The sequence below is a fragment of the Sinohyriopsis cumingii genome, chromosome 19 (genome assembly GCF_028554795.1).
Source record: "Sinohyriopsis cumingii isolate HCF-2022 chromosome 19, ASM2855479v2, whole genome shotgun sequence".
NCBI lineage: Eukaryota > Metazoa > Mollusca > Bivalvia > Unionida > Unionidae > Sinohyriopsis > Sinohyriopsis cumingii.
Window position 1 is genome coordinate 32,271,104 of NC_142979.1, and position 13,280 is coordinate 32,284,383.

A 13,280-nucleotide genomic window follows, 5' to 3' on the forward strand; every position below is an offset into this window, starting at 1 on the left:
GTCGTGAATCATCTGGAAGTAGCGGGAAGGTTCTGTCAAATATTCCGTCTTGGGTAAACACGGTCGTTGTGCCATTTTACCCCACAAGCAATTTAACATCACTTTGGCAAACGATCGCCTGCCTTCGTTTTTCTCGATGTGGTCTAAAGAGATGCCTTCTTGTGCATAGTATTTCTCTTTGAATTGTATTTGGTCTTCGGGAGTGTGACACCAGGAAGGATAGCCGCTGGCTTCTTGTTTCAGTTTCAAAAAGGCATCCACGTAGTCGGCGAAAATGCCTTTCTGAGTAGGGTCACCCTTGTGGTACTGTTGTGTCTTGGGAAAGTGGCAAATTTCGTACACTTCTAACAGTTGGTATCCCATGTCCAGAGCTTTGAACAATTCCACGCTGACCCAGGTTCCCGTCAAGGCACGTTCTTCCTGGCTGTGATGGCAAGGTTGGTCCTGGTTGCACGTTTCGGCACAAGTACGGCACAAGGGAAACATCAGTTTGCCTTGACAATGGTGAGGTAAGACGGGATGGTATAGGTTCGTGGGAGGCAAAACTTTACACTTGATCAAGCCTTCGTATTGTCGAATGTTTTTCAGGTCGATGTGTTCCGTGAACAATTGCGGGTGCCCTACAGGAAAGCGACAATATTTGAACACGTAGGGATACAGCGAACACACGTCCAAGTATTTGATTTCTTCTCCTTTCTCTTCGTCGGCTTGGTACAGCAAACAGGTGGCATTGGTCCTTCCTCCGTACAAACTATCCCTCGGGTTCAGCGGGTCCATGAACTGGTAACTTTCCACGAGGCGTTTAAACTCGGGATCGGTTTTCAAACGGTGATCGTACTCGTGTTCCCACATTTCCACCACTTGGTATCCTTGCTGTTCTAACTTTAGGCGTCGCTGACAAGTGTCCTGGTACAAGTCTTCCATGGTTCGTTGCAAAAACTGATTTTTAGTGTCACGGTCAGGGTAGCAGACGGGACATCCGTGAAATAAGCAACCGTTAAACTCGTACACGATCTTGGGGTTTTCTAAGTCCCAGCCATCGACCGAATACGTTCCGATGGTCTTTTCGCCTCCTCCGTTGCGGGCATGCTGAATCCATTTGTCTTCCTTGTCGCACAAGTAATGTAACCAACGTAGGGCTTTGACCGAGTATTGACGTTTGACATAGTGGGTCGTTTGAGGACTGATGACAGCCACGGTGTTTTCAGGCATGAATCGTTGGCGGTACACTAAGGAACACGCTTTGGCAATGGTGCAAGCTTCTTTCAAAGGATCGACCCCTCCGTGTTCCATGAACAGTTCTCGAAATTTTCCACAGCAACGCCGTAAAATGTCCACGTCGGAACGACAATACTTTAGCATTTCTTCCTGAATGTCGAAGGGGTCAGAGGCATGAGCCTGGTACCAAGCGTAGAAAGCTTCTCGTTGTTCGGTACGCATGTTGTCGGGATCGTAATAGTGAGCCTCAGGCAAATGGGGTAGAACGGCATGTTGATTGGCTTCCGTATTGAAAAAGTGTGGAAAGTACCCTTTAGCCATTTCTGTCATTCCAAACGTTTTAGGCATTCGACTCAAAGGCATGACCAGGTAACTCATTGAATCTTTAAACTGCACTTGTCCCACTTGCATGAAAATGATTTTGGCTCCGTTCAAAATCACTTTAGGACGTTCGGTGCCATGTTCCGTATAGTACCTCAAAAGAAACTGTCCATCGTATCCGGAGAAATTCTGAGCCATCACCGTGGCATGACGATGACAATCTCCGTAACGTTCGATGTCCTCTTGGCTCCACGTCTTGTCGATGGGGTTTAAGACCCATTGGGCAAAATCGGCTAACGTGTTCGGTCCCCGAAAGATTTTTTCACGCCCTCCAGGAATCTTGCTGCAGTGAGGGCAATGACTGAAGATAGGTTCTTGAATGCACATTTCTCACGCTCGATGAGCCACGCAGAAATTAGGAATGTGAATGCCAGTCTCTTGCATGCATTCGAAATCGAAAAAGATGAAATTGCCTTTCTTCTTGTGACCGTCCTCTTTCTCTGGTGCGGGTTGGTATTTTTGCACGTAACATTCGTGTTCCAAGTCCACGATGTGGTGACAAATGTGACATTTTTCTTTCCTCGACATACGTGTGCCTTGGCATTGTTGGTAAGTATGCCTTGTCCACACGTAGGGCACAATCTCAGGAGTTGACAAGCACATTTCTTCTGTGAACCTTGTGTTTTCAAATGTTGCTGGTAACAGGCAGGGCTGACAAACGTGCGCAGACAAGTCGAACAAGGCACTGGTTCTTCGCTCAGACAGGGTGGAGAGGCCAAACATCCTGGGCATTTCAATCCACAATTCTTGTGTTGCTCTCGATTGTTATAACCATAATCACATTTCTCACAATAATAACTGTATCCCAGGAATCCGGTGATAGTGGTAATGGTATCGAAATGGTCATCGTGATAATAAAGGTGAATGTATTTTCCGTCCTTAAAATCCTGGCCTCGAAACAACAGTGACCCGCGCATTTCTTGAGGGTGCACTTTCAAGGTGTAGCGTGGAGCTAGGGCATCTTGCAATTTTTGCATCTCAGGAATGCCACAGGGTGTGTCTTTGGACAGGCCAGCTTGTTGCAACAGGAGTTCTGCTTCGTTTCGTTGTTTGGTTCGGTTCGATTTTCGAATGTTCTCCCAGGTTCTTTTCCATTCTACCGTGTCGTTCTTGTTGGCATAGGTTCGTCCCACCACGATGGCACGGGCTAAGCACATCTGGTCTTGAGGGTTGTTAATTCGGACGAGACTCTTTTTGGTGTTGCGAAGGTCGTTCACCAGTAGGACCTTTTTGCGTCCTGTCCCTTGAGGAAGAGAGACGTGAGCCATTTTCAGTGTGGCTTTACCATCGGTGATGTCAAACTGGTCATTAGATTGTTGTACGTGTTGAATCTTGTCCATGACTTTGGAAGGGGTTAGTTCTGCGGGTCTGCTAAACTCGATCCAAACAGGGGATTTCAAACCGTCGTGATCTATGGATAGTGTCAAGCGATCGTCTTCTTTGGGTTGACATTGTCGCTTGAGTGCGGTGAGCAAAGAATCCCACATCTCGGTGATAAACACTTCTGCTTTCTCCAAGGGTACGTCGGCCTTGAAATCTTTAAACTTCACCGTGTAGGTGTAAGCCGTGGTTCTAAATTTTCTAGAGGAGCGCTTTTCCGTCTCTCGAATGGAATAGTACTTTTCAGGGTTGACTAAGGGTGGTGAACTTGGTTTAGAGGGTTCGGATTCTGGTTCACTCATGTCCTCTTCAAAATCACTGGCATGAATTTGTGCCAAGATTTCGGCCCTGGTACGAGGCGATAGATCACGTTTCTGCCTCTTACTTTCTTCTTCTTCTTTCTTCTCGAATGAATGGGATCGTTTCATCTTGAGTGCAAAACGTCAAATGACTCAAGTTCAAACACCATAGACTAATTTATAGTCATGGCAAACCAGCGTATATAAAAAGTTTGTGTCTTGTCCTTTCACTATTCATTTCACTCTCAAACCGAGGAGAACGATGGAAGAGACTACCCAGATGGAACGTTTCGTCAGAGCTTTGCGAGGGGTCATTAGAAAATTCTCTTCAGACCAGCCGACGGACTACTCTCCTTCCTTTCGAGATAAGAGTCAGGATACTTGCTATATCTGTCAGAAGAAAGGGCATTGGTCTTCAGAGTGTCCAGACCGTCAAAAAAGAAAAAAAACAGGGGCTAAAAAAGACAAAAGTCAAGATACCTGTTATTATTGTAAAGAAAAAGGACATTGGTCTCCAGATTGCCCAAAAAAGAAACAAGAGGAGTCAGAAGAAAAGAAGGATTCTTCAGAAGAAGAGAGGGATTCTTCGGAAGAAGAGAGGGATTCTTCGAAAGAAGAGAGGGATTCTTCAGAGGAAGAAGAGGAAGAAAGAAGACAATTCTATTTAAAAGAAGCAAAGAAACAGGAGAAGAAAAGAAGAAGGGAAGAAAATGAGGAAAAAACGGTGAAGAAATTCAAAAAACAGAGAGACTAAACAAGGAGAAAGAAGAAGTCAATGAACTTTTAATTAAAGTGTTCTGTGGTGAATTGTGAATTGGATTGTAAAAAATGGATAAAAGAATACATGAATGATATAAGGTAAGTGTCTTTGAGTTTTGATTTTAAAATAAGAAGCTACACTCACGCACTCATACACAGACACGTACTATAAGGGTAAAATGGGTGGGGTTTATTTTTGAGTTATTGGCAAATTGAAATTGTATTTCTTTTCGAGAAATGTGGGTGGCCCTGAAAAGGGCCTTTTTATTTTGGTGTAGGGGTGAGTTTAACCAATCAACTTTAACTGCCTTAAGCCTTTGCCACGGCCAAGGCCTACTTCTGATGATTGGGTTGAAATCACTAAGGGTGGTACGACAGGCTTAGTCACAGGGTTGGCGTGTTTAGCTCGGGAAGGTCGTATTCTCTTCGGTCGTGATAAAGAAGTCTGATACATTTGTTTCAGACTTCTTAACTCCGCTAAAATGTCCAACAGTACCGTAGCCGTTTGATTTTCACCCTCTTGTTTCTTTGCTGCTACTTCTTCTTGCTGTTGTTGCTGTTGTTTTTTTCTTACCTCTTCTTGTTGCTGTTGCTGTAGGAGAAAAGCTTGTTCCGCTTCCTTTTGTCGTTGCATAAATTTCTCCAATTCTTCTTTCTGTCTCTGTCTAAAATTCTCCACTTGCGGTAATGAAGAAGGTAACGAAGGTTCCGGAACAAATTCTTGCGAGGTAAGAAAATCCACAAAATCCCAATGTACCTCTTCTGAAAGTAAGTCCGGGTTCCCTTGGGCAGTCTCCCCTGCTGGTGCACCCCAATGGACCGTTTTCTGAGTTTCCGTCATGTTGAATCACTGTCGCATAGATTGACTGCACACAAGCGCTAGCGAATCTATATAGACCAACTGACGTCACAGACTACTCTCTTCGGATTGGATGCGGGCTGACTGAATTTTGTAACGCGTGTTTGGATTGGTGAATGAACTCAATCCGTTTCAATCCTGCCTCTACCTATAAATAAGCGCAGTTCAGTGCATTGATTCACTTGTTCTCGTTGCTTCAAGATGTGGACCGATGTGCAATCTTCTACGCTTGTGTCTTCCATGATGTTCCGGACGGACATACCCATGTATGTCCGATCCAAGTGGACCGTTGTCCACAGGACAAACACCAGCCTGTGGATACGTAGGATCTACGTAGAAAGACAAGGATGCCTGAAAAGAGTGCTGATTTACGGACCAACAGTGAGACGTAGCCTAAGGACAAGAAGAAGACCAATGCGGTACCATTTATGTTAATGAATACATTAACATAAACCCAAAGGCCCTTTTCAGGGCCAGCCATATTTCTCGAAAAGAGATAGCCTTTCCATTGCCTACCCCTTTTTTTAAAATTTAAATTTAAATTTAAATTTAAATTTAAAAAAATTTAAAAAAAAAAAAAAAAAATCCCAAAAGCCCAAACTCTATTCCCCATGTTAATTTCCCTTGTCCCTAGACAGACCCAAACTCTATGTTAAATTCCCATTGTCCCTAAAGTGACCCACGATTTCTCTCCATGTTAAATTTCCATTGTCCCTAATCTGACCCAGGGGTCTTTTTAATGCTAAGTCCCATTGTCCCTAATGTGCCCCACTTAACTACTCTTATCATACTAAGAATATGCACTGCATCTTGACCCATTATCTTTATGCAATCAAATAAATATACAATACTAATTAATAACAAAATAAATTAACGGCAGGCACTTTTAAACAATATACAATATAAATCAGTATCTTCAAATGACAGCTTAATTGAATATGTAATAGTATGAATCGAATCATAATCGAAACTTTATATGTATGCTTCCAAATATGAAGCATTATGAGATTTCAATTAATGGCAATAACAACGAACGAACTAAGAAAAAAGCAATACGGAGAAAGCACAAAAAACGAAAGACAAATTCTAATCAGATTTTAGAAAGGAAAAAGCGAGTTAGATATGAGCAACTGAAACAGTTAAAGCAAAGAAATGTAAGAATATATAATTATGATCTTTTATAATAGTTGATTGAGAGCAGTTGATAAAGTTTACTTTTAGTTAAATGTTCAATAAATTGTTTAATAAATTCGTTGATACAATATAGTGCAGTCTTCAGACATTCACTGTGAAGTTAAAAAAAAATTATTTCTTATAGATTTTATTTTTTTAGGATTATATCTGAAAAGTGGATCAATAGCCTTCGCTCTTTTAGGAAGCCTCGAATAATATTTAGGAATATACGTATTACTGCGTATATTCCGTGTAACACTGATATTGTAAGGCAAAATAACATTTGCCCTCTACTGCATTTTAAAACTACATTTTTTATTTTAATATGATACCTCTTGCGGCTTAACCCATCCACAAGTTTCCATATGGAGTCTATTGGATTATTTGCACAGTTTAGTTAGTGCTATCCTAAAACGTTTACCAAAAAAAAATAAGATTATTTTTATATAAGCAGTGATTTGCAAGGTGAATATATATCCTTGATCTGATTCAAGATTCAAGCTTGCAATTCCAGTTTTGAACAAAGCTATCTTTTAAGCATTGCTGTAATTCTTGTATTTAGACATCAACACTACCTATACTTTGTAGGAATCATAGGTCTTAGTGCAATAATTTGTAAGAGTTCTTTTATTATTACTCTAATGACATTTTATTTGGTATTTTATAAAAATGTTTTATAAAATACAGTACACAAATTGTGTATATTTCCTACGGTTGTTTTAAAATACAACCACTATTTAATAATCCTAAATAACCTGTGTATTGTTGTTCATTTCACTATTCACAAGGTCAGTCTGCATTAACTGTTTAACACCTAAACTATTTAATAAACCAACGTAATCTTTCAATAACACTGCCTCGCGCAATTCCCCACACATCTGCACCTTATGAACCAGAGCAATAAAAATGTCTAATCAAATTGATAACACTGTTTGTCAGTATACCAGAGGGATTCTACAGTGCTTATCTAATGTAAGCAAACATTTCATTGCTTTTCCTTCTCACGACAGATTTTAGCTTCTGTTAATGAGCTACCAGTCGTGAAAATAATTACAAACATACATATTTATAAGTATTTCAATTTCAGTGACACCATAATTAACATTTTTGTTATTTTCAACTCTATCGACATTCAAAAAATCTCCACTTTGGTCTTAAATGTATTTATTATTAGTCTCCATTTTAAACAGTGTTTGAATGCATCTAATCCCTTTTGTAAATCACCACTAATTATTGAAAATTACAGCATCTTCAGTCGACAATATCACGAATTTCTTGAGTATATCAATAACAATCCAATCAGATCTATTTGAATAAACGTTCTGCTTTCATCGTTCAATTTTGTCTACATCGCTAATAAACATGGAATATAAACACTACCTTTGTCGTACAACAGTTTTAAAAATAAATTGGTAAGATGATTACTGTTTTTAACTTTGCAACCCACAGTAGTGTACATATATTTCATTGTATTCAACGCACAGTGGTGTACATAAATTTCGTTATAATCAACCCACAGTAGTGTACGTGGAATTCATCGTGTCCAACCAACAGGAGTGTACATAGATTTCATTGTATTCATACAATAGATTTGATTGTACTCAACACACAGTAGTGTCCTAGTGTATTCAACCCACAGTAATGTACGTGGATTTCATCGTATCCAACCCACGGTAGTGCACATAGATTCCATTGTATTGAAAGGTCTACCTACAATGTTATCAAGCTGATACCATAAGAATTTCCACAATATAATCGAATGCATTCTTAAAATCAATAAATGCACCAAATAACCTTCTAACTGATTTAATTAAATGTGTAATTAACCTGTTAAATGTATCAATAGTACACATCTTGTCTTGAATCTAACTTGAGACTCAGTAAAAAGAACATCTTCTCACTATTTTTTTATTCAAAACACGAGCAAAGACATTCCCTATTAAAGCAAGTAACGTAATTATACTGTGAGGTATGATAGAACATTCTGGTCATAACTGGCAAAATATGACTATAAATATAACATATAAATAAGGCAGTGAAAAAAAACAACAACCCTGTTGGACAGTACATTATAAACTCGTTCAATATTTTTCATTCCCCATGGTTTAATTGCAAATCAGTCAGGTCCTGACTTGATTCCCATGATGTTAAATAAAATGAACATAATTATACATCTGTATCTATAGTGAAAACATTTATTTACATTTTATACAAATTATATACCCAGAATCACTATAAAAAAAATTCTAAACCATCTTTAATTGATTGTTTGTATAATACGAATAAGTAAATCACCCCCCAATCCGTTTTGCACATATTTTGTTCTGAAAAGTTTCATGAAGTGGAAATAAATAATTTATTTGTGTAATTATAAAATCCAGGTTTCTCTTAATAATGCAATATTATTTCGCTTGAATATTTCATGCAACTATGGTATGTAATCATTTTCTTTCAAATGTTTCCAAAAGATAAATTTTCTTTGAGATATAGATCCCTTTAAATAATCATCACGCTTTGTTCTGATCATATGCAAATTAAAGAATACACGTGACCAAGTTACGACAATGACATCATCGTGAAAAAAAGTTGATCAGATACTGTGACAGTTAATTATTCGTAATGAAATGTTGCCTAAAGTACTGAAAATAGAAAAGGCACTGCGAGTTAAAACTGAATTTCGGTGGATTTTGAAAGTGTGTTATGTTTCTTCAGTTCACTTGTCGCTGACAGCTAATGTAAAGCTACTGAACCGAACCGAATGTAACAAGAGTTTTTTTTATATAAAAAGATATAGTCAGGCCTTACATGCAATTATTATGAGTCAAGTCTAATTATAGTTCCATTATATATACAGGGCCTAGATGGGGGGGGGGGGGTTTCCAGGGTTTCCGTATATATATATATATATATATATATATATATATATATATATATATATATATATATATATATATATATATATGCCTCACACATGGATTTCGTGAATTTCATGTAAGTTTTGGAGTGTGCTCCAATTAATAAGATATGTTATTGATATTGGAACTAGTTTCATATTCAGCCCTCATTTTCAATTTGTTGACATATTATGTCTTGTATATTTTATAGAAAAATGTACATTTAATTCACTGGAGCAAGAAATACTAAATATTGTACTATGGAAATAAGTTGTTGAATTATTATGGTAATATTAAGCAACAGAACAGCATTCCTTTTTAACCCTATTTGGGAACAGTGTTTCTTGCTGATTGTATGAAATAGACCTAATCTGTTAATCTGCAACTCTGACAAATACGCCTTGAGCAAATTGTACTACCGGTATTTCTTATCGCCTGAGTGCAATTATTTTACTAACTAAACCATTATTAAACTGCCTTTCCCCCATGAATTTGTCGATGCAGTGATTACATATGTTTGCATGCCCTTAACTAAGGTGGCTTTGGCATGTAGTGTTACCCTTGTCTGTCTTTCCTTCTATCCGGTTAGGTGTTGCGCTTAGATTCCAGTCATGGGCATTAGTGTTTAAGTACTTTTGAAATTTTCGGATTCTTTACAGGAAGTGTCTGGGTATATCCTACTTGGGGTATGATGAAGACGGAGGGATACGTTCCATGTGCGGCCAATGCCACGAATTGCAAGTCCTGCAATGAAGTAGTCCTGACGTTCGCCTTTGCGATGGTTACCATAGACTGGATATTCCTTGGTTTCATTATCGTCTATGTCGCTCTCTTAATCGGTGCTCAACTATGCACATAATCTGCGTCCCAGTTAGTGATGTTCAGATGTTTTAAAAAACTGAAGGAAAAGTGTTTTGTTTACCGGTAACAGATGCTAGCACTGACAATTATGATTGGTTGAAAGCATGTGTCAATCATAGTTTTTCAACGAAAGTGAAACAAGAGCAGTCAGATGATATGAATAATGTACATAGTTTATGTCAACCATTTTTATTATACATGAAGATCCGATTATGTCCTTTTTGCCTAAAATGTCTGTCATATTGTTAGAAAGGAATCGTTGCTTTTAGCACTGTTATCAAAACGTGAAGTTGATTGATTTTTGTAAATGTTGATACTAGTGTATGGAATTTAGTGTCTGCATGTCACAGAAGAATAGTCCTCCGTTACACAAAATATACAAATATTTAGAAAGGTTTTCTTTACGAAAATAAAAATGTGAGGAAAAAAAAAACTCTTTCATCAGTACAGTTCTAGCGTACCTGGTACTGTGAATATTGTTGGGGCAAGGTAAGAACACAGTATACTTGATTATCACGCGACAGCGTTATTAAACTAAAATTGTATTGTTCGTTTTCCTGATAGATTGTGTATTCAAGCGTGCATTATATGTCTTTGACAAGCTGACAGTCTACATCCTTAAAAAGTTTTTGGATTATCACCAAACATTTTATCGTAATCAACTATCTATTTGTCTACTGTTATGTAATCAACTACCTATTTTGTCCTTTGTTTTGTTACCAACTCCATATATGTCAGTTATTTTGCAATCAACTCACCATTTGTTCATTGTGTTTTAACAACACAATCCTTGTCCACAGTTTCGTAATTAACTTCCTCTTTGTCCGCTGTTTTGTAACCATTTCATATTTGTCGATTAATTTTATAACCAGCTCCTATTTGTCAATTGTTTTGAAATTAACTCTGTTTGTCCGTTGTTTTGTAAACAACTCCTATTGTCCATTGTTTTGTAATCAGCTGCTTATTTATCCGTTGTTTTGTAACCAACTCTTATATGTCCATTGTTTTGTGATCAACTGTATAATTATCCCTTGTTTTGTAATTCACTGACTATTTGTCCGTTGCATTGTAAAAAACACACTATTAGTCTATTGTTTTGTAATCTTCTCTCTATAGGTCCGTGATTTTTTAATTAACCAATATTTGCCCATTGTTTGGTATCAACAGCCTCTTTGTTTGTTTTTTGTAATGATTTCTCTATTTTTCATTTTTTTTTATAAATAAATATAAATGTTAGATTGATGTGTGTAAAACTTACCCGATAACCAAGTTTTAATTGATTATTAATCAATATAGTTCTGCTCTAAAACGTGCATATTTTTGAATTTATGTTGGGTTTATATATATGCATATAACACCGATTGAGTAACATCACTTTTTGATGTTGTGTGCTTTGTCATGAGCTCGTGTGTGCAGATAAGGCAATGGGTGCTGTTTACCCCCGGTTCGAATCTCCGCAGAGTACGAATTAAAATTCTCTAATATACTAATATATATATATATATATATATATATATATATATATATATATATATATATATATATATATATATATATATATATATATATATATATATATATATATATATATATATATATATGACATTAAAGAAATACCAAATAGAGAAATAGAGTCCGGTCAGGTCAATTCCAGTTTGTAACAAGGTGCAGTATGTGTGAGAAAACTTGCTCTAAATAAGCCCGTGCATCAAAATTTACTACAATGAATTAAGTTGTATTTGCTTACTAAAACAGTATTGTCATATGAAGAACACAGATCAGACATCGAATTTATTCAACATCTGTCTCTCTCTCTGTTAGCCGAGTATCTTTCCTATGTTCTCGTTAAACTCACAAGTGATCGTCTGGCAATTTCCTTATAACCTTTAAAGCATAATTCTTTGTATGTTTACAGGTTTTGTTATCATTTCACTCTATCTCTTTTAAAATGAATTCGGTTCTGATAAAGGTTTCTATATTAATTTCAAGCGACATGATCAGGTTTTACCAGACGTTAAAGTCATCTCACTTCCGCACATTGTAAAATTAGCAATGATAGCTTTAATGAAATTTGCTATATTTATATAGAGTTATAGCAAAATGGCAAAACAAAATAGTTACCTACTATACCTACACTTAAAATACTGTTGACCTCAATATGACATGTATCAGATTCTAATTTACTGCAGTGATTGTTATATTTGTGAAATATTGTATATAAAAATTACTTTGTTTATGAATAATCAAAGTAAACTGTTCACATTATATGCCGATGTGATGTGCAAGCATAAAATGTCGGAGCTCATACCCAATTTCTTTATTTTTGTGACATTAGTCTGTACAAAAAAAATGTTGTATATAATTTGAAATCAGCAAATTGTGATACTGTGGTAGATTCGTTTAAATTTATTTATTTATTTATTTCTCTGATGTATCCTTTTATCTTCTTATCCCTCCGTAGTTTAAACTACATCTGTCCGGACATTTTGAAGAAATCGTTCCAGTTTCTTTTTATTTTGTGTGAAATTAGGAAAACACATGTTCGAGGCATACTGTTGTAATCTCTTACTTTTCAACCTTCGTCCTCAATGATGATGTTTAATCTGTTAACGCTGCCTCTTTGAAATTACTGTTAGGTCTATTTACATTGTATGAAGTAAATCAACAAATAAACATTTAAAACACACAAAAAGTCTTTAGATTACGTTTTGGCATATTTTGATCTGGTAAAATATAAGATGTAAATTGTTAGATTTCAAAAGCCGATATCTGTACAGTTTCAGTAAACGTCTTTATAGAGCTATGATTATTGAATTCTACCAATTAAGAGTAAACGTTGGTTATGTACGCTGTGTAATTATTGCTACTGTTTACGAGAAAGTTTGAGTTGTGTTTTACGTACTTAATATCGCTGCCTTTTTATTGAAACTATCAGTAGTTATTCATTTCCTAATGTTCATTTGAAAGCAAAACCAACTAGAATTTAAACAATTTTTATCAGTGTTATCGTTGATGTAATAAAATATGTTGCTGGATTTGCTCAATGAAAAAAATACTATAATAACCATCAATAAAATGCATTTTTTTTTCTCATGGTCTATTGATTTACATTTTTGTTGTCAGTTAGACTGTGAAGATAAATTGTCTTTGCATGCAGTCTATTCTAAATCACCGTACCAAAAGTATAGAATAACTAATTTTTTGTTCACTCTATATATTCTACTGTTGTTATCTACATTGTTGCTACCTATGTTGAATACCTGTTTGATGCAAGCTAAGCTACATTAAAACTTATTTCTCCGGTTCTTATTCTCAACTTTTGAGAATCGTGGTTTTCTGTACTGCTAACTTTCTTCCTTATTGCACTCTGTATATACTTGAGCCTGCTGTACACGTTAACTACCATATTCACTATCTCAAGACTTACTTCATTATCGATTTATACCGTGCTCATCT

At 36.5% G+C, this 13,280-nt stretch overlaps 1 pseudogene across 1 annotated transcript in view; it reads left to right on the forward strand.

Annotated features, from left to right (window-relative positions):
- The window catches only part of LOC149775394 (uncharacterized), a 32,575-nt pseudogene extending 21,250 nt beyond the window's left edge, over positions 1–11,325 (forward strand). Inside the window, exon 4 of the transcript XR_016416499.1 lies at positions 9,623–11,325. The product of XR_016416499.1 is annotated as an uncharacterized LOC149775394 (transcript). The remainder of the gene's footprint in view (positions 1–9,622) is intronic.
- Positions 11,326–13,280: the final 1,955 nt, after the last annotated feature.